This window comes from Artemia sp. Qi Xiang Cuo, chromosome 4, assembly GCF_049724085.1.
Source record: "Artemia sp. Qi Xiang Cuo chromosome 4, ASM4972408v1, whole genome shotgun sequence".
NCBI lineage: Eukaryota > Metazoa > Arthropoda > Branchiopoda > Anostraca > Artemiidae > Artemia > Artemia sp. Qi Xiang Cuo.
The window spans coordinates 33,907,297-33,929,557 of NC_142797.1; the positions used below are offsets into that span (position 1 = coordinate 33,907,297).

Sequence of the window (22,261 nt, forward strand, 5' to 3'; positions counted from 1 at the left end):
AAAACAACAGAGTCTCTCAAACCTCGTAAAGATATTTTAAAAGGTACATGAATTATTTATTTAACGAAAATCCTCACTTTTTGAATGGCCACCAAGTAAGGAAAAAACATACAGAATAAGACAACAGAGTCTCTCAAGCCCCGTAAAGCTATTTTAAAAGGTATAAGAATTATTTATTTAACACAAATCTTCGCTTTTTGAATGACCACCAAGTAAAGAAAAAAACACACAGAATAAAACAACAGTCTCTCAAACCCCCGTAAAGCTATTTTAAAAGGTAAAAGAATTATTTATTTAACAAAAATCCTCGCTTTTTGAATGACCACCAAGTAAAGAAAAAAAGACACACAGAATAAAACAACAGAGTCTCTCAAACCCCTGTAAAGCTATTTTAAAAGGTATAAGAATTATTTATTTAACAGAAATCCTCGCTTTTTGAATGACCTTCAAGTAAAGAAAAAACACACGGAATAAAACAACAGAGTCGCTCAAACCCCGTAAAGCTATTTTAAAAGGTATAAGAATTATTTATTTAACAGAAATCCTCGCTTTTTGAATGACTACCAAGTAAAGAAAAAACACACAGAATAAAACAACAGAGTCTCTCAAACCCCCCTAAAGCTATTTTAAAAGGTATAAGAATTATTTATTTAACAAAAATCTTCGCTTTTTAAATGACCACCAAGTAAATAAAAAATCACACAGAATAAAACAACAGAGTCTCTCAAACCCCAACCACACAGAATAAAACAACAGAGTCTCTCAAACCCCGTAAAGCTATTTTAAAAGGTATAAGAATTATTTATTTAACAGAAATCCTCGCTTTTTGAATAACCACCAAGTAAAGAAAAAATCACACAGAATAAAACAACAACAGAGTCTCTCAAACCCCGTAAAGCTATTTTAAAAGGTACAAGAATTATTTATTTAACAAAAATCCTCGCTTTTTGAATGACCATAAACTAAAGAAAAAATCACACAGAATAAAACAACAGAGTCTATCAAACCCCGTAAAGCTATTTTAAAAGGTATAAGAATTATTTATTTAACAAAAATCCTCGCTTTTTGAATGACCAACAAGTAAATAAAAAATAACACAGAATAAAACAACAGAGTCTCTCAAACCCCGTAAAGCTATTTTAAAAGGTATAAGATTTATTTATTTAACAAAAATCCTCGCTTTTTGAATGACCACCAAGTAAATAAAAAATCACAAAGAATAAAACAACAACATAGTCTATCAAACCCCGTAAAGCTATTTTAAAAGGTACAAGAATTATTTATTTAACAAAAATCCTCGCTTTTTGAATGACCACCAAGTAAAGAAAAAATCACACAGAATAAAACAACAACAGAGTCTCTCAAACCCCGTAAAGCTATTTTAAAAGGTAAAAGAATTATTTATTTAACAAAAATCCTCGCTTTTTGAATGACCATCAAGTAAAGAAAAAATCAAACAGAATAAAACAACAGAGTCTCTCAAACCCCGTAAAGCTATTTTAAAAGGTATAAGAATCATTTATTTAACAAAAATTCTCGCTTTTTGAATGAGCATCAAGTAAAGAAAAAATCACACAGAATAAAACAACAGACTCTCTCAAACCCCGTAAAGCTATTTTAAAAGGTATAAGAATTATTCATTTAACGAAAATCCTCGCTTTTTAAATGACCATCAAGTAAAGAAAAAATCAAACAGAATAAAACAACAGAGTCTCTCAAACCCCGTAAAGCTATTTTAAAAGGTATAAGAATTATTTATTTAACAAAAATCCTCGCTTTTTGAATGACCATCAAGTGAAGAAAAAATCCCACAGAATAAAACAACAGTCTCTCAAACCCCCTAAAGATATTTTAAAAGGTACAAGAATTATTTATTTAATAGAAATCCTCGGTTTTTGAATTACCATCAAGTAAAGAAAAAATCAAACTGAATAAGAAAACCGAGTCTCTCAAACCCCGTAAAGCTATTGTAAATGATATAAGAATTATTTATTTAACAGAAATCCTCGCTTTTTGAATGACCACCAAGTAAAGAAAAAAACACACAGAATAAAACAACAGTCTCTCAAACCCCGTAAAGCTATTTTAAAAGGTATAAGAATTATTTATTTAACACAAATCCTCGCTTTTTTAATTACCAACAAGTAAATAAAAAATCACACAGAATAACACAACAGAGTCTCTCAAACCCCGTAAAGCTATTTTAAAAGGTATAAGAATTATTTATTTAACAGAAATCCTCGCTTTTTGAATGACCACCAAGTAAAGGAAAAAACATACAGAATAAAACAACAGAGTCTCTCAAAGCCCCGTAAAGCTATTTTAAAAGGTATAAGAATTATTTATTTAACAAAAATCCTCGCTTTTTGAATAGCCACCAAGTAAAGAAAAAATCACACAGTATAAATCAACAGAGTCTCTCAAACCCTGTAAAGCTATTTTAAAAGGTATAAGGATAATTTATTTAACAAAAATGATAGCTTTTTGAATTACCACCAAGTAAATAAAAAATCACACAGAATAAAACAACAGAGTCTCTCAAACCACGTAAATCTTTTTTAAAAGGTATAAGAATTATTTATTTAACATAAATCTTCACTTTTTGAATGACCACCGAGTAAAGAAAAAATCACTCAGAATAAAACAACAGAGTCTCTCAAACCCCGTAAAGATAATTTAAAATGTAAAAGAATTATTTATTTAACAAAAATACTCGCTTTTTGAATGACCAACAAGTAATGAAAAAATCACACAGAATAAAACAACAGAGTTTCTCAAACCCCGTAAAGCTATTTTAAAAGGTATAAGAATAATTTATTTAACAAAAATCTTCGCTTTTTGAATGAAAACCAAGTAAAGAAAAAATCACACAGAATAAAACAACAAAGTCTCTCAAACCCCGTAAATCTATTTTAAAAGGTACAAGAATTAATTATTTAAAAAAAATCCTCGCTTTTTGAATGAACAACAATTAAAGAAAAAATCACACGGAATTAAACAACAGAGTTTTTCAAAACCCTTAAATTTATTTTAAAAGGTACAAGTATTATTAATTTAACAAATATCCTCGCTTTTTGAATGATAACCAAGTAAAGAAAAAATCACACTGAATAAGACAACAGAGTCTCTCATACCCCGTAAAGTTATTTTAAAAGGTATAAGAATTATTTATTTAAAAAAAATCCTAACTTTTTGAATGGCCACCGAGGAAAGAAAAAATAAATGAGAACAAAAGAACCGAGACTCTCAAACTCCGTAAAGCTATTTTAAAGGGTATAAGAATTATTTATTTAACAGAAATCCTCGATTTTTGAATGCCCACCAAGAAAAGAAAAAATCATAAAGAATAAAACAACCGAGTCTCTCAAACCCCGTGAAGCTATTTTAAAAGGTATGAGAATTATTTATTTAACAGAAATCCTCGCTTTTTAATGACCCTCAAGTAAAGAAAAAATCACACGGAATAAGACAGCAGAGTCTATCAAACCCCGTAAAGCTATTTTAAAAGGTAAAAGAATTATTTATTTAACAAAAATCCTCACTTTTTGAATGACCATCAAGTAAAGAAAATCACACAGAATAAAACAACAGTCTCTCAAACCCCTTAAAGCTATTTTAAAAGGTATAAGAATTATTTATTTAACAAAAATCCTCGCTTTTTGAATAAACACCAAGTAAAGAAAAAATCACACAGAATAAAACAACAGAGTCTCTCAAAGCTATTTTAAAAGTTATAATAATTATTTATTTAACAAAAATCCTCGCTTTTTGAATGACCATCAAGTAAAGAAAAATCACACAGAATAAAACAACAGTCTCTCAAACCACGTAAAGCTATTTTAAAAGGTACAAGAATTATTTATTTAACAGAGATCCTCGCTTTTTGAATGACCACCAAGTAAAGAAAAAATCCCACGGAATAAGACAACAGAGTCTCTCAAACCCCGTAAAGCTATTTTAAAAGGTATAAGAATTATTTATTTAACAGAAATCCTCGCTTTTTTGAATGACCACCAAGTAAAGAAAAAATCACACAGAATAAAACAACAGAGTCTCTCAAACCCCGTAAAGCTATTTTAAAAGGTATAAGAATTATTTATTTAACACAAATCCTCGCTTTTTGAATGACCACCAAGTAAAGAAAAAACACACAGAATAAGACAACAGAGTCTCTCAAACCCCGTAAAGCTATTTTAAAAGGTATAAGAATTATTTATTTAACAAAAATCCTCGCTTTTTGAATGACCACCAAGTAAAGAAAAAAACACACAGAATAAAACAACAGTCTCTCAAACCCCCGTAAAGCTATTTTAAAAGGTAAAAGAATTATTTATTTAACAAAAATCCTCGCTTTTTGAATGACCACCAAGTAAAGAAAAAACACACAGAATAAAACAACAGAGTCTCTCAAACCCCCGGAAAGCTATTTTAAAAGGAATAAGAATTATTTAACAGAAATCCTCGCTTTTTGAATGACCACCAAGTAAAGAAAAAACACACAGAATAAAACAACAGAGTCACTCAAACCCCGTAAAGCTATTTTAAAAGGTATAAGAATTATTTATTTAACAGAAATCCTCGCTTTTTGAATGACCACAAAGTAAAGAAAAAACACACAAAATAAAACAACAGAGTCTCTCAAACCCCCCTAAAGCTATTTTAAAAGGTATAAGAATTATTTATTTAACAAAAATCCTCGCTTTTTGAATGACCACCAAGTAAAGAAAAAATCACACAGAATAAAACAACAGTCTCTCAAACCCCCGTAAAGCTATTTTAAAAGGTATAAGAATTATTTATTTAACAAAAATCCTCGCTTTTTGAATAACCACCAAGTAAAGAAAAAATCACACAGAATAAAACAACAACAGAGTCTCTCAAACCCCGTAAAGTTATTTTAACAGGTACAAGAATTATTTATTTAACAAAAATCCTCGCTTTTTGAATGACCATCAAGTAAAGAAAAAATCACACAGAATAAAACAACAGAGTCTCTCAAACCCCCGTAAAGATATTTTAAAAGGTATAATAATTATTTATTTAACAAAAATCATCGCTTTTGAAGGACAACCAAGTAAAGAAAAAATCACACAGTATAAAACACCAGAATCTCTCAAACCCCGTAAAGCTATTTTAAAAGGTATAAGGATTATTTATTTAACAAAAATCGTCGCTTTTTGAATGACAAGCAAGTAAAGAAAAAATCACACAGAATAAAACAACAGAGTCTCTCAAACCCCGTACAGCTATTTTAAAAGGTATAAGAATTATTTATTTAACAAAAATCTTCGCTTTTTGAATGACCACCAAGTAAAAAAAATCACACAGAATAAAACAACAGAGTCTCTCAAACTCCTTAAAGCTATTTTAAAAGGTACAAGAATTATTTATTTAACAAAAATCCTCGCTTTTTGAATGACCACCAAGTAAAGAAAAAATCACAGAGAATAAAACAACAGAGTCTTTCAAACCCCGTAAAGCTTTTTTAAAATGTATAAGAATTATTTATTTAACAAAAATCCTCGCTTTTTGAATGACCACCAAGTAAAAAAAATCACACACAATAAAACAACAGAGTCTCTCAAACCCCTTAAAGCTATTTTAAAAGGTATAAGAAATATTTCTTTAACAGAAATACTCGCTTTTTGAATGACTTACTTGACTTGACTTAAGGCTCCTGCCGAGGGTTCGGCGTAGAGAACGATGAGACTAGGCGCCTCCAGGTTGACCTATCGCTTGCCAGGATCGCAGCTTCTTCCACCGGGATGTGGGCTTGGGTGAGGAATTCATCGGCTTTGTCTTTCCACCTAGTGTGTGGGCGTCCTCTGTGTCGTTTCTATCCGTGTAGGGTGGGATCGAAGTCAAATGCGAACCGTGCTGGGGAGTCGCGTGGTATGCAAAGGAGGTGGCCGTACCACCGAACACTACTCTGGGCGAGCTTCGTCGAGAAAGGAGTTTGAGCCGTACATGATAAGAGAGTATGGTTGCTAACGAGGTCAGTCCAGTGAAGTCTTTCGATTCTTCGGAGATTTTTCGTCTGAGCGATATCGACGGCACTGAGGAGAGATTTGGCAGCTGGTCACGTCTCCGCTCCATACAGCAGGATGGTGCTGACTGACGCATTGTAGATGCGCATTTTGGTAAATCGGCTTATGTTTGGCTTTCGCCAGATGCTGTTAAGCCTCCCAACAAGTGCTGAAGCCTTGGCAGTTCGAGATGTAAGCTCTTTTGTGATCAAGCCATCATTCGACAGAATAGATCCCAGGTAAGTGAAGTCTTCAACCACATCTACTCGGTTGCTCCCGACGTTGACTTCCTTTACAGTAGAACGGGACGTGGGGGGCTCAAGGAGCATAACTTTGGTTTTCTGCCAGTTGATCTTCAGTCCAACTTTCGAGGCTTCTTCTGAATGCACCTGGAGAGCTTTGGTTATCTTATCGACGGTGCTCGCAACTAGCGCTATGTCGTCGGCGAAGTCAGCATCAGAGAGTGCCCGGTCTCCGAACTGAAGACCGAATTGAAGGCGATTCATCGTGCTGGCCATAACATTGTCTATGGCGCAGTTGAAAAGCTTAGGAGCGGTGGCACAACCTTGCCGGACGCCAGTCTTCACCGGGAATGTGGGACTGCGTCTTCCATTGACCTGCACGCAGCTTTCCGTATCCTCATACAGCTTTTCAAAGAGTGAGCAATATTTCTTGGGTAGACCCGTAGTTCTTAGTATCAGCCAAAGTGGACGGCGATCAACAGAATCAAAGGCAGCCATAAAGTCCACGAACGCGATGTACGCTTTTTGGTGGAACCCCCGCGTCTCCTCTATCAACTGGCGCATAGTAAAAATTTGCTCCGTCGTCGACCTGACGGGCTTGAATTCGGCTTGCTGGACTCTTCTCTTTCTACGCAAAAAGGTGGAACACCTATCCAGGAGTGATATAGTGAAAAGTTTACCGGGAACGGCGAGAAGCGTGATCCCATGATAGTTGGAACAGATTTGACGGCTACCCTTACTTTTCCAGAGCGGCAATATGATGCCAGCACGCCAGTCATTCGGTATGCTTTCCGTCGTCCATACAGCTGAGAAGATTATCTGGAGCCACAGAATCATCGCTGCACCCCCGTACTTGAGGAGTTCTGGAGAAATACCACAAACGCCGGGGGCTCGATTATTATTTAACCGTTTTACATCATTTTGGATCTCAAAGGTGGTAAACGGTTGCGATACGAGGTAGGAAGTAGCCTCGGGTGTGGTCATTGCTGCTTCAATCAGATCAGGGTCGGGATGAGCAACTGCCTCGGCATTCAGAAGAGTTGAGAAGTGACTGCTCCAGGCAGAGAGTTGGCCTGCATCGTCATCCGGCGTGCTTCCGTCAGCAGAAAAAACACGGCTCACGGTGGAAGTCTTCCCTTCCGTCAGCTCGCGGAGGTGTTTGTAGAGGGAGCAGGTGTCTCCTTTTCTCGAGGCATCTTCAAGATCGCTGGCTTTCTTGTCGACAAAGGTCTTCCTATCACTGTGCAGTAGGCTATTGCACAGACCATTGAGTCGTCTGTGCTCTGGCATATTCTTTGCTAAACGTGCCTTCCGGCACAGCTTGATTACCGACAGAGTCTCCTGGGATATCCAGGGTTTATTCTTATGTCTGCTGCGGCCAATGGTACTGCCAGCAGAATTGAGTGTATTATCTTTGAAAGACTTACAGGCTACTTCAGGGTCGTCCAGAACTTGGAGGCAGCTAAACCGGTTTAGAGATATCGAGAGCATACTTCTGTTGCATCTGAAATGTAGCCAGACTACTCAGATCGAGCTTGGGAGGCTGTCTTTCTTGTCCTTGTGCTCTCAGGCGTAGCCTGAGTGTGGCGACTACCAGCCTCTGGTCTCTGTTTCCAAGCTCGGCCAACCTGTACGTCCGGCAATTTGTTATTGACAAGCGCCAGCGACCCGAGATCATAACATAATCGATCATCTTCTTTGTCTGGCCGTCATTTCTATACTAAGTGTATTTGTGTATATCTAGTCTCTGAAAGAGCGTGTTTGAAATAACCAGATTATGCATATTGCAGAGCTGGAGGAGTCTTTGTCCGTTGTCATTCAGTGAATTTGGAGTCACAGGGCCGAGAACACTTCTCCACACACCCTCCCTGTCATTTACCGTCGCGTTAAGGTCTCCCAGAAGAGTGATGATGTCGTGGGGTGGGACTCTAGACAGGGTCGCTGAGAGCTCCGCATAGAAGTGATCCTTCACTTCTGCAGGACTAAGAGTGGTAGGAGCATATCATACAATAAGTTTCCACTGTTCATGCTTGTGCTGTAGCTGAGCCATCAGTATTGTCTTTGAAATATGTTTATAGGAGAGAAGACTTCTCTTTGCTCTAGCGTTCAGCACAAGGCCTACATCATTTGTCTTGCTTTTTGTGTCACCAGACCAGATCAGGTGATATCCTTCACCAATATCCTCAGACTCTCTTCCGACAAGGCGGGTTTCCGTTAGGCCAGCCACAGCTATATTGAAGCGTTTTAGCTCATAGGCAAGCATTGATTTAGCTCCAGGAAAGTTGAGTGTGAGTACGTTCCAGGTGGCGAGTCGTATTCCACCCTCGTCAATAAGGTTCATTCGATGGTCTGAAATCTGTCCAGGGACTTGCTGGGGTCGTGGAAGGTAAAAGAGGCCGAGGCAGAATCATTGTTTTTCGTTGTGGTAAAATTTTCGGGGGGAGGGGTGCAGACCCAACTGACCCTATGCCTGGGATCAAATTAGAGCTAGGACTTGCTAAGATACTGAGAGTCCCTGGGATGAGATCCACCCACCTCATAAGGTTGAGGCTGCCCATTAACATGGAGCGTTTAGTTAGGGAAAACCCCATATCCAGAGGCACGTGGTCAGCAGACATAGTCTGCCTCATTCCGGACTCTCATTCCGAATTCCTCATTCTCTCAAACCACGTAAAGCTATTTTAAAAGGTATAAGAATTATTTATTTAACAAAAATCCTCGCTTTTTGAATGACCACCAAGTAAAGAAAAAATCACACAGTATAAAACAACAGAGTCTCTCAAACCCCGTAAAGCTATTTTAAAAAGTATAAGAATTATTTATTTAACAAAAATCTTCGCTTTTTGAATGACCACCAAGTAAAGAAAAAATCACACAAAATAAAACAACAGTCTCTCAAATTCCATAAAGCTATTTTAAAAGGTACAAGAATTATTTATTTAACAGAAATCCTCGCTTTTTGAATGACCACCAAGTAAAGAAAAAACACACAGAATAAAACAACAGAGTCTCTCAAACCCCGTAAAGTTATTTTAAAAGGTTCAAGAATGATTTATCTAACAAAAATCCTCACTTTTTGAATGACCATCAAGTAAAGAAAATCACACAGAATAAAACAACAGTCTCTCAAACCCCGTAAAGCTATTTTAAAAGGTATAAGAATTATTTATTTAACATATATCCTCGCTTTTTGGATGATAATCAAGTAAAGAAAAAAACACACAGAATAATACAACAGAGTCTCTCAAACCCCGTAAAGTTATTTTAAAAGGTACAAGAATAATTTATTTAACAAAAATCCTCGCTTTTTGAATGGCCACCAAGTAAAGTAAAAATCACACACAATAAAATAACAGTCTCTCAAACGCCGTATAGCTATTTCAAAATGTACAAGAACTATTTATTTAACAAAATCCTCGCTTTTTGAATGGATGCCAAGTGAAGAAAAAATCACAAAGAATAAAACGACAGAGTCTCTCAAACCCCTTAAAGCTATTTTAAAAGGTATAAGAATTGTTTATTTAAAAGAAATCCTCGCTTTTTGAATGACCACCAAGTAAAGAAAAAATCACACGGAATAAGACAACAGAGTCTCTCAAACCCCGTAAAGCTATTTTAAAAGGTACAAGAATTATTTATTTAACAAAAATCCTCGCTTTTTGAATGACCATCAAGAAAAGAAAAGATCACACAGAATAAAACAACAGAGTCTCTCAAACCCCGTAAAGCTATTTTAAAAGGTAAAAGAATTATTTATTTAACATAAATCCTCGCTTTTTGAATGACGACCTAGTAAAGTAAAAATCACACAGAATAAAACAACAGAGTCTCTCAAACCTCGTAAAGCTATTTTAAAAGGTATAAGAATTATTTATTTAACAAAAATCCTCACTTTTTGAATGACCATCAAGTATAGAAAAAATCACACAGAATAAAACAACAGTGTCTCTCAAACCCCGTAAAGCTATTTTAAAAGGTACAAGAATTATTTATTTAACAGATATCCTCGCTTTTTGAATGACCACCAAGTAAAGAAAAAATCACACGGAATAATACAACAGAGTATCTCAAACCCCGTAAAGCTATTTTAAAAGGTATAAGAATTATTTATTAAACAGAAATTCTCGCTTTTTTGAATGACCACCAAGTAAAGAAAAAATCACACAGAATAAAACAACAGAGAATTATTTAAGAATCTTATATTTTTGAGAAATATAAGAATTATTTATTTAAAAAAAAATCCTCGCTTTTTGAATGACCATCAAGTAAAGAAAAAATCACACAGAATAAAACAAGTCTCTCAAACCCCGTAAAGCTATTTTAAAAGTTACAAGAATTATTTATTTAACAGAGATCCTCGCTTTTTGAATGACCACCAAGTAAAGAAAAAATCACACAGAATAAAACAACAGTCTCTCAAACCTCGTAAAGCTATTTTAAAAGGTACAAGAATTATTTATTTAACGAAAATCCTCGCTTTTTGAATGACCACCAAGTAAAGAAAAAACACACAGAATAAGACAACAGGGTCTCTCAAACCCCGCAAAGCTATTTTAAAAGGTATAAGAATTATTTATTTAACAAAAATCCTCGCTTTTTGAATGACCACCAAGTAAAGAAAAAAACACACAGAATAAAACAACAGTCTCTCAAACCCCCGTAAAGCTATTTTAAAAGGTATAAGAATTATTTATTTAACAGAAATCCTCGCTTTTTGAGTGACGACCAAGTAAAGAAAAAATCATACAGAATAAAACAACAGAGTCTCTCAAACCTCGTAAAGCTATTTTAAAAGGTACAAGAATTATTTATTTAACAAAAATCCTCGCTTTTTGAATGACCACCAAGTAAACAAAAAACACACAGAATAACACAACAGAGTCTCTCAAACCCCGTAAAGCAATTTTAAATTGTATAAGAATTATTTATTTAACAAAAATCCTCGCTTTTTTAATGGCCACCAAGTAAAGAAAAAATCAAACAGAATAAAACAACCGAGTCTCTCAAACCCCGTAAATCTATTTTAAAAGGTACAAGAATTATTTATTTAACAGAAATCATCGCTTTTTTGAGTGGCCCCCGAGTAAAGAAAAAAACACACAGAATAAGACAACAGAGTCTCTCAAACCCCGTAAAGCTATTTTAAAAGGTAAAAGAACTATTTATTTAACAGCAATCCTCTCTTTTTGAATGACCATCAAGTAAATAAAAAAGCACACAGAATAATAAAACAGAGTCTCTCAAACCCCTTAAAGCTAATTTAAAATGTAAAATAATTATTTACTTAAAAAAAAATCCTCGCTTTTTGAATGACAACCAAGTAAAGAAAAAATCACACAGAATAAAACAACAGAGTCTCTCAAACCCCGTAAAGCTATTTTAAAAGGTATAATAATTATTTATTTAACAAAAATCCTCGCTTTTTGAATGACCATCAAGTAAAGAAAAAATCACACAGAATAAAACAACAGAGTCTCTCAAACCCCGTAAAGCTATTTTAAAAGGTACAAGAATTATTTATTTAACAGAAATCCTCGCTTTTTGAATGACCACCAAGTAAAGAAAAAATCACACTGAATAATACAACAGATTATCTCAAACCCCGTAAAGCTATTTTAAAAGGTATAAGAATTATTTATTAAACATAAATCCTCGCTTTTTTGAATGGTCACCAAGTACAGAAAAAATCCAACGTAATAAGACTTCAGAGTCTCTCAGCCCACATATATCTATTTTAAAGTGTACAAGAATTAATAATTTAATAGACAAAGACGCTTTTTTAATGGTAGCCAATTCAAGAAAAAATAACTCAGAATGATACAACAGAGTCTCTCTAACCCCGTCAAGACATTTTATAATGTAAAAGAATTATTTATTTAACAAAAATCCTCGCTTTTTGAATGACCACCAATTAAAGAAAAAACAAACATAATAAAACAACAGAGTCTCTCAAACCCCGCAAAGCTATTTTAAAATGTATAATAATTATTTATTTAACAAAAATCCTATATTTTTTAATGACCAACAAGTAAATAAAAAACACACAGAATAAAACAACAGACTCTCAAAAACCCCTAAAGCGATTTTAAAAGGTATAAGAATTATTTATGTAACAGAAATCCTCGCTTTTTGAATGACAATCGAGTAAAGAAAAAACACACAGAATAAAACAACTGAGTCTCTCAAACCCCCGTAAAGCTATTTTAAAAGGTATAAGAATTATTTATTTAACATAAATCCTCGCTTTTTGAATGACCACCAAGTAAAGAAAAAACACACAGAATAAAACAACAGAGTCTCTCAAACCCCGTAAAGCGATTTTAAAAGGTATAAGAATTATTTATTTAACAGAAATCCTCGTTTTTTGAATGACCACCAAGTAAAGAAAAAACACACAGAATAAAACAACAGTCTCTCAAATCCCCGTAAATCTATTTTAAAAGGTATAATAATTATTTATTTAACAATAATCCTCGCTTTTTGAATGACCATCAAGTAAAGAAAAAATCACACAGAATAAAACAACAGTCTCTCAGACCCCCGTAAAGCTATTTTAAAAGGTGCAAGAATTATTTATGTAACAAAAATCATCGCTTTTTGAATGACCACCAAGTAAAGAAAAAATCACACAGAATAAAACAACAACAGAGTCTATCAAACCCCGTAAAGCTATTTTAAAAGGTATAAGAATTATTTATTTACCAAAAATCCTCGCTTTTTGAATGACCATCAAGTAAAGAAAAAATCACACATAATAAAACAACAGAGTCTCTCAAAACCCGTAAAGCTATTTTAAAAGTTATAATAATTATTTATTTAAAAAAAATCCTCGCTTTTTGAATGACCATCAAGTAAAGAAAAAATCACACAGAATAAAACAACAGTCTCTCAAACCCCGTAAAGCTATTTTAAACGGTACAAGAATTATTTATTTAACAAAAATCCTCGCTTTTTGAATGACCACCAAGTAAAGAAAAAATCACACAGAATAAAACAACAACAGAGTCTCTCAAACCCCGTAAAGTTATTTTAAAAGGTACAAGAATTATTTATTTAACAAAAATCCTCGCTTTTTGAATGACCATCAAGTAAACAAAAAATCACACAGAATAAAACAACAGAGTCTCTAAAACCCCGTAAAGCTATTTTAAAAGTTATAAGAATTATTTATTTAACAAAAATCCTCGCTTTTTGAATGACCACCAAGTAAAAAAAAATCACACAGAATAAAACAACAGAGTCTGTCAAACCCCGTAAAGCTATTTTAAAAGGTACAAGAATTATTTATTTAACAAAAATCCTCGCTTTTTGAATGACCACCAAGTAAATTTTGCGATCCAAAAATGGACTTAAGTTTCACATTTGAAAGCTACGATCGTAATGAATGATACGTGTTATCAAAAAAAATGTCAATTGCCACAAAAAAAAGGAGGGGGGGCCAAAAAGTTGGAGGGAGGGGGCGCCCTTCGAGTTTGGGGATAGGGGACCTATGGAGGGTTGAAGTCCCTGGTGGTTAGGGTCGTTGGTGCTTATGATCCATGATGGTTCATACTCATGTATACCTCACTACTTGATCTGTAAGGATTTCTATGGCTTGTTCTGAATTTCTTTATTAAAATTCTTTTCTTGCCATCTACATCTCTCTTAGTATCAACTTTTTAGTATACTATAACGTTGGACCCTATTTTAAACTAACAACACTGTTCAAACGCCATTGAGGTTACCTTAACTGCTAATCACTTTAACCCTTTTTCTCCATCGTCAAGTACATGCTCTGGAAAGGTGCCATGGAACGTAATCTCCCCAAATCCATAGGTACATGCTCTGGAAAGGTGCCAAGGAACATAGGGCAAGCAAATCCATAGGTACATGCCCTGGAAATGTTTTTCCTATATGTGTAAGCAAATAGCATGGGAATTCCTATATGTGTAAGCAATATGGTACCTACTACTCTACTGATAAGGCAAGCCTTCTCAAATTCAAAGTATATGCTATTACAAAGAGCATACACAAGGGATTTTGAAAATCCTCTCTTGTAATTTTTAACTAGCTAGTCTTGGTGAACATTCCCCTTCTACACTGCCTAAAAAAATTACATGATACTTACTTTATTCTAAATTTTTATGTTTGCCTTTGGTTTTATTTGATTTATTGAATTTTAGCCCTTCCCCTCCCTAATACCTAGATACAGCCCTATACTAAACATTAATTTGGCTGATTTTGTTGACTTAATTCTTTTTGGGTAAAATTATTCTGAAATACAGAAATCATATACAAAAACAAACATACAACATAACTCATCATTAAAAGCAATTTCCACATATAACTATCATTCCTTACAAAATTACATCCCAGACCCCTTGGCCCCCCCCCCCCATAATGCCTGTATATAGTCTTAGGTTGTATGCAAAAGTTGGCTGATTTTATGGGTTTGCTTTATTTTTTTTGTGATTATTTCTTATCAACAGTTGGTTCATAATGCCAAATAAACCTAATTTAGAAAAAAAATACAATCAACAAAATTTTGTATTTAGCCTATGCCTGCATCCCTGGATTGGAGGAGGTGGACTAGGATGTATTGTAATAACCATGATAACATGGTTGGAAATAGCACTGAATAGAGATTCGCTTAGTATATTTCTTGTTTTCTATCTCATTTTTCTTGAACAAAATAATTGTATCGTCTTTTTCTACTTATTAGTTAAAAAAAAAAAATTCTAAAAAATAAGTTTTTAAAATAAGTAAAGAACTCCTTTAAACCAGAATCAACAAAAATAGAATCAAATAATCTACCAAGAATACAACTACAACAAATCAATATCAATAAATAAATGAAACCCAAAACAAACATAAATTAAAATAAATGAGAGTCAAACTCAAGACGAGCAGAAATTAAAATGAGCAGGATTCTAAGCCCCAAGCTTTCTAAAAGCCATAATATAATTTGTATCTTACTGAAAAAAATTCAAATGAATTTACTAAAAAAAAAATCTGCATTGTCAGTTTAATATACATATGCTGATATTTATTCCTTAAAATCTTAATTGATCTTTGATTTCTTAAAGTTAGAAAAGTGAAAACATTTAAAAGAATTTTTTTCTCTAAAGTACAAATTATATTCTTGCCATGGGCGCCAATAAGGGGGGACAGGGGGCGCCCCCCCCCTGGCTGAATGATGTTGCCTTATTTTTATATTTTTGTTCTGAGATTTCTATTATATAGCATTAAAAGTGCAAATTACACAAGGTTTGCCCCCCCCCTGGATTTCTGCTAATGGGCACCCATGATTCTTGCTTGTAGAAAGCTTGGGAATTAGAACCCTACTCATAATAATTTCTGCTTGTTTTGAGTTTGACTCTTATTTATTTTAATTTCTGTTTGTTTTTGGTTTTATTTATTCATTGATACTCATTTGTGGTAGTAGTATTCTTGATAGATTATTTGATTCTATTTTTGTTCATTTTGGTTTAAAGGAGTTCTTTACTTTTAAAAAAAAAACTTATTTTGTTGAAAAACTGTTTTTAATTCATTTCTGTTCGTTTTATATTGACATAGTCTTTTTCAGGGAGAAAGACTTGAGCCTCTTCTGAAGTTGAACAACCATCCCTTCCATAAAAACCTTAAATACCCCCTGGGCATAACTTACAACCCTTCACCCTAATCTCTGGGGTTTGTTTAAACCCCAAAAGCCTTGTTATATGATATTTAGACTATTTTGAATAGAATGGCTCTCTTAAAGTTTCTATTAGTTACATTTCGGGACAATACTACGTGTGTGTGTGGGAGGGGGGTTTAGCTGCCCATTGATCACTTTGACTCTTAAAAAGAACACAACGTCTCATTACCAGTAGTAAGGGCATAGGGAATTTGAACCGTGCTTGCGTAATTTGTCTTATCTCTAGCATGTACAAGAATATACACTACAGTTTCACGTGCACATTGCAAAAAGCAAGCAAACCTTTACCTATAAAGTGGTCAAACACGTTTTGAGAGTATAATTGAGATTGTATAGCACAACCAGACTGGTTTTTGCTATTGATTGAAAGTACACATGGAATTGCACAAGAATATGCAGTGCAGTTTCACGTGCACATTGTAAAAAGCGAGCAAACCTTTACCTATAAAGTGGTTAAACACGTTTTCAACCAGATGGGTTTTTGAAGCACATTCAGCATAGCATGTTTTTTTTTGTTTTTTTTTTGGCAATTGACACTTTTTATTTTTTACGCAGTGGAACGATAAACACATAACGCATATCTTTAAAAAAAGTGAAGATGGAGCATTTTAATAAAGTGTGTTCACATGACAATGTTATTGTAGCATTGAATGCCGACAAGGAGTGGGGGGATGTGGTGATGGCAGCGGGGTGTCTTAGAGTACTTATAGTGCTGTACTGTGGGCCGAATTGCTTGCGAAAAAACCCGAATGAATGAGTTGAAATAAAAATTTAATGGGGGGGGGGAGGTGATGTCAGCGGGGTGTCTTGGAGTAGCTATAGTGCTCTACTGTGGGCCGAATTGCTTGCGAAAAAACCCAAATGAATGAGTTGAAATAAAATTTTTAACTAGAAATGTCTGAAAAGTGTTTTGGGGGAGATGGGTGACTTGAAATAAAATGTTTTAACTGAAATGTCTGAAAAGTGTTCTGTTGGCAGATAGGACGATGCCAGCCGGCTGTCTTAGAGTAGCTATTATATGATAGTGTGGGACGCAGTGCTTGCGAAAAACCCGACTGGATGAATTGGAAATCATATTGTTAACCAAAAATGTCAGAAAAGTGTTCTTGGGAAGATGGGATGATGGCAGAAGGGTATCTTAAAGTGGTTATAGTGTGATGGTGGGGGGCGAATTGCTAGCGAAAAACCCAAATGAATGAGTTGAAATAACATTTTTTAACAAGAAATCTCTGAAAAAATATTTTTGGGGGGATGGGGTGATGTCAGCGGGGTGTTGACCGTAAACTCCAGTTTTTTGTAAGAAAATTATAGAAAATACAATTCTCTGGTTCAAATGTGAAACTTAAGTCCATTTCTGGATCGAAAAATAAAACTATTTCCGTAAAATCTAAGCTAATAAGTGTTTTTGACTATAAACTATAGTTTTTTGTATGAAAACTAAGGAAAATCCAATTCGTTGGCTCATTGATAAAACGTAAGTCCATTTTTGGATCAAAAATTAAACTATTTCTGCAAAATCTGATCTAATAAGGGTTTTTGACCGTAAACTCTAGTTTTTTGTAGGAAAATTATGGAAAATACAATTTACTGGTTCAAATGTGAAACTTAAATCCATTTTTGGATCGAAAAATAAAACCATTTCCGTAAAATCCGAGCTACTAAGGGTTTTTTACCGTAAACTCTAGTTTTTTGTAAGAAAATTATGGAAAATACAATTCGTTGACTCATGGGTGAAACTTAAGTCCAATTTTTGGATCGAAAAATAAATTATTTCTGTAAAATCTGAGCTAATATGGTTTTTGACCGTAAACTCTAGTATTTTGTAGAAAATTATGGAAAATACAATTCTCTGGTTCAAATGTGAAACTTAAGTCCATTTTTTGATCGAAAAATAAAACTATTTCCGTAAAATCTGAGCTAATAAGGGTTTTTGACCGTAAACTCTAGTTTTTTGTAAGAAAATTATGGGAAATACAATTCGTTGGCTTATAGGTGAAACTTAAGTCCAGTTTTGGATCGATAAATAAACTATTTCTGTAAAATCTGAGCTAAAAAGGGGTTTTTGACCGTAAACTCTAGTTTTTTGTAAGAAAATTATGGAAAATACAATTCTCTGATTCAAATGTGAAACTTAAGTCCATTTTTGGATCGAAAATTAAACCATTTCTGTAAAATCTGAGTTAATAAGGGTTTATCCGTAAACTCTAGTTTTTTGAAAGAAAATTATGGAAAATACAATTTTCAGGTTCAAATGTGAAACTTAAGTCAATTTTTTGATCGAAAAATAGAACTATTTCCGTAAAATCTGAGCTAATAAGGGTTTTTGACCATAAAATCTAGTTTTTTTTATGAAAATTATGGAAAATACAATTCGTTGGCTTATAGGTGAAACTTAAGTCCAGTTTTGGATCGAAAAATAAACTATTTCTGTAAAATCTGAGCTAACAAGGGTTTTTGACCGTAAACTATAGTTTTTGTAAGGAAATTATGGAAAATACAATTCTCTGGTTCAAATGTGAAACTTAAGTCCAGTTTTGGATCGAAAAATAAAACTATTTCCGTAAAATCTGAGCTAATAAGGGTTTTTGACCGTAAACTCGTCTTTTTTAAGAAAATTATGGAAAATAAGTCTCTGATTCAAATGTGAAACTTAAGTCCATTTTTGGATCGAAAAATAAAACTATTTCCGTAAAATCTGAGCTAATAAGGGTTTTGATCGTAAACTTTAGTTTTTTGTAAGAAAATTATGGAAAATACAATTCTCTAGTTCAAATGTGAGACTTAAGCCCAGTTTTGGATACTCATAATGATTAGGACTGATGGTTCTAATTCAATATTTTTTTCATAAAAACAAACTATTTTTTTTTAAACTTCGAAATTATTCAACTTTACTTATTTTTTTATTTATTTATTTTTTTGTACGTATCTTAAAATGACAAAATATGCTTACGGCACTAGCAATTTTTCACTAAGCTTCCTCAGAGAAATGATTTAGCATTCCCATTGGTATTCTATGTCCGGTTATCGACGCTACCTAGTCTATTGCATGTATTAAATCAGTATTTTTTACGCAGTGGAACGATAAACACATAGGTCATATCTTTAAAAATAGTGAAGATGGAGCATTTTAATAGAGTGTGTTCACATGACCATGTTATTGTAGCATTGAATGCCGACAATATGAAGTATTTAAACTTTAAAACAAGAACAAGTAGCAAAATTATTGGAAATAAATGCAGGAATAGTCTAGGCAGTATAGGAATTAAATTTATTTCAAGGATTGAAACACTTTAACCCGATTGTTTGTAGATATGCAATACTAAGATCTCCAGAGCTGTATGTAATCAGAGAGAAATCCAACATAAAAAAAATCTTTGATGATAGAGGACAACTCGTTGATACTGTTGCAGGTAACACATTACCTACTGATACATCCAATCGTCAGTTTTCGGGTATTAGCATACAACGGAAGGTAAAAAAAAGAACGGCCTACTCTTTTACAAATTTCGTAAACCGTATCTTGTCTACGTGCTGAAACTGTTACCTGTGTAAAAATAATATGATAATAGACAGCGAAATTGCCAGAAAAATAAAAAGGGCATTGGCAGAAAATATCACTATGGAACATAAAAGATGAATCAATTAAAAAAAAGCACCAGCAATCGTTACTACAATTAATCAGACAGTCAATAAACCAAATAATACCAAAGATGAAAAGCACATTGAGCCTGTTTATGAGAACCCAGTAAAAATTGGGTATGACTCAAAATGGAATTATGATTATTCTAATGATTACTAACTAATAGAAGATAAGAGCTATAGTATCAAGAGAGAACATGGTGAACTATTTTATGGAACAAATTCAAAATGTCCAAAGTTAATCATTGATATTAATAGTGTATCATATTATATATTTGTGAATTAATATTCTACATAATATTATTTCATTAAAAATATATTACACATTACATTGTTACGTTTTCATCATTTTCAGAGTAAGCTAGCATATCAAACTCTTATAATGTCTATTAAAACATCGAATATGTAAGAAAAGGAATTTGCATACATCTATTGTCAGACACATGGGATAACATTGACAAAATCTAGGTATCAGAATGAATAAATTCTTTATCAACATCCGTTCTTGGATGTCATTATGAAAAAATTGTAAGTAAGTAAGTAACGATCTCTTTCTTGAATTCACCTCTTGGATACACAATACAGAAATTTAATTCAGGAAATTATGAAAAAAAAAATTGAACAAATTCTTTATTAACACTTATTATCGATTGAAGTCGCTTCCTAGACAGGCAATACAGCATTTTCACAAAATCTAAGCATAGGAGTGACTAATTTCTATATCAACATCCATTTCTCGGATACATAGGAAAAAGTTGACAAAATCTAAGTGTTAGAGTGAATAATTTTTTTTTATCAACATCTTTTGTCAGATACATCAAATAAAATTGACAAAATCTAAATTTCAAAATGAATAAATGCTTTAACAACATCCTTTATCGGATATATTGGATAAAATTGGAAGGGCAGAAGCCCTTCCAATTTCCAATCGAATGAGCCCTTTTGGAAGTTTCTACGACAACTCCTTCGATACGAAGTGCCCAGGTCTAAACCAAAAAAAAAATAATACATTGTGCCAACATCGTTCTTTACTTAGGCAGCGCTATTGGGCTGCCTATGATGTATTTTCAACAGTTGGTTCCTAATACTAAATTAAAGACAAAAAAACCTTCAAATTTGGTTTTCATACTAGGATGATATCCAGACATTAAGGCAAGAGTGCCTTGAATTCAAATAAACTGAAAGGAGACACAAAAAACAAATTAAACAGAGTTTTATGATCACCATGAAGTTTGCAGCTAGCTTAAAAGGGTTATTTTGTACCAAGATTGCCATTAATTACCCATAAGTTGAGGTCACTATTATGGTAAATTGCAAAAAAAAAAGAGAGAAAAAAATCTTGTCTTACATGTAAAAAAAGACAAAAATAACTGAAGTCCAAGCCATCCATTGATAACTTGCAAAATGTATTTAAGTAATTTCAACTAGTATTATAATGGTTTATTTACATCCTAATATGTACTATTTGGAAATACCATCCATTATTTCTAAGAAGAAATCAGTTTAATTCTAAAACTAAACAAAAGCATCTTCAAATTTGTAAATTGGAGACAGCAGAAAAGGTGCTTAGGTGATCAGCACTAGGTAGAATTAGAAACCTGAATTGATGGAATAGTGGCAGATCATACAGCAACCTGTGCAGAAATGATTTATCACCCTTATCTATAGAAGAAACAGTAGCCATTGATGTGTTCTTCTGTAGAGTAGTCTAACCTAGGAATACTTGAAAATAGTATTTGAAACTCTATTTGAAAGGAATTTGTTCCTTAGTCTGGTATTTGCTCGTTTCCGGAAAATCTTATGGCAGTGACCACGAGCTCTCTTTGAATTGTCCGGTTGGAAAAGGTCAGGAATGGTATTCTTAGTGTTGGAACCCTTGGTCCCAGTTTGTTCAGATAAATGTCCCTAACAGATTCATTTCTTTTGGCCCCTTAATTATTTTCCTTCCCCGAGTATTAAATATTAATTTTCCTTTTATTTTGTGACGCCATTTTGGGCCCTCTTAATTGCGTACGTGCTTAATAGACCACCAGGTAAGAAATTGCGCAGTTAGGGAGGTTGACCAGTAAATTAGTAAGTCCTAGGATTGGCTGGAAAGATACATTTACCACACTCGTATCCCATGTCACCGTACGCAGCTAGTGGATCGGGCTGGGAGAAAGAGTTCTTTTGGAATCAGTTCTGTTATACAACGTGTAGTAAATACAGTAAGATTTGTTTTTTATGTATTCTTTTAACCTTTCAACTTAGGTCGAGTCTAAAAGAGATAGCTAAAAATCTTATCGGTAAACTTTGGCTTTAAATGTGGCCATAGACCATCCGATCACGTTAGTATATACGGAACCGTTGGAGTAACCGCGGAAATCCCACTAATTTGGGGCCGACGAGAGATCTCCCCCTCCAGTAAGTGGCATAGCAACTCTTTGCGCCATTTTTGCCTTTAAAAGTGGTGACCCCCGCACTTTAAACCTCCAATAAGTGGTGGCAGCGATTTAAGGTCCTATCAGTAAATCTGATAATAAAAGAATTCCGCGTTTTCGAAGAGACAGGTTAATTTGGCCTAGAAAGTAGCCTATTGTGGGTACATATATAAAAATCGCAGAGAAAATTTTTATCTGAGCTGTGCCTAGTCAGATAATAATAGGTAATAAAATTTAAAAATCAATAAATCACGATAA

General features: G+C 33.7%; 1 protein-coding gene across 2 annotated transcripts in view; it reads right to left on the reverse strand.

Annotated features, from left to right (window-relative positions):
• The window catches only part of LOC148953037 (DNL-type zinc finger protein-like), a 68,171-nt gene that overhangs the window by 24,657 nt on the left and 21,253 nt on the right, over positions 1-22,261 (reverse strand). Inside the window, exon 1 of one of the 2 annotated variants that reach the window (XM_089087508.1) lies at positions 5,659-5,772. The exons of the other annotated variant lie outside the window; for it this stretch is intronic. The gene's annotated coding sequence lies outside the window, so the exon portion shown is untranslated. Of the gene's footprint in view, positions 1-5,658; positions 5,773-22,261 lie in introns of those variants that run through there. 2 annotated transcript variants of the gene reach the window in all.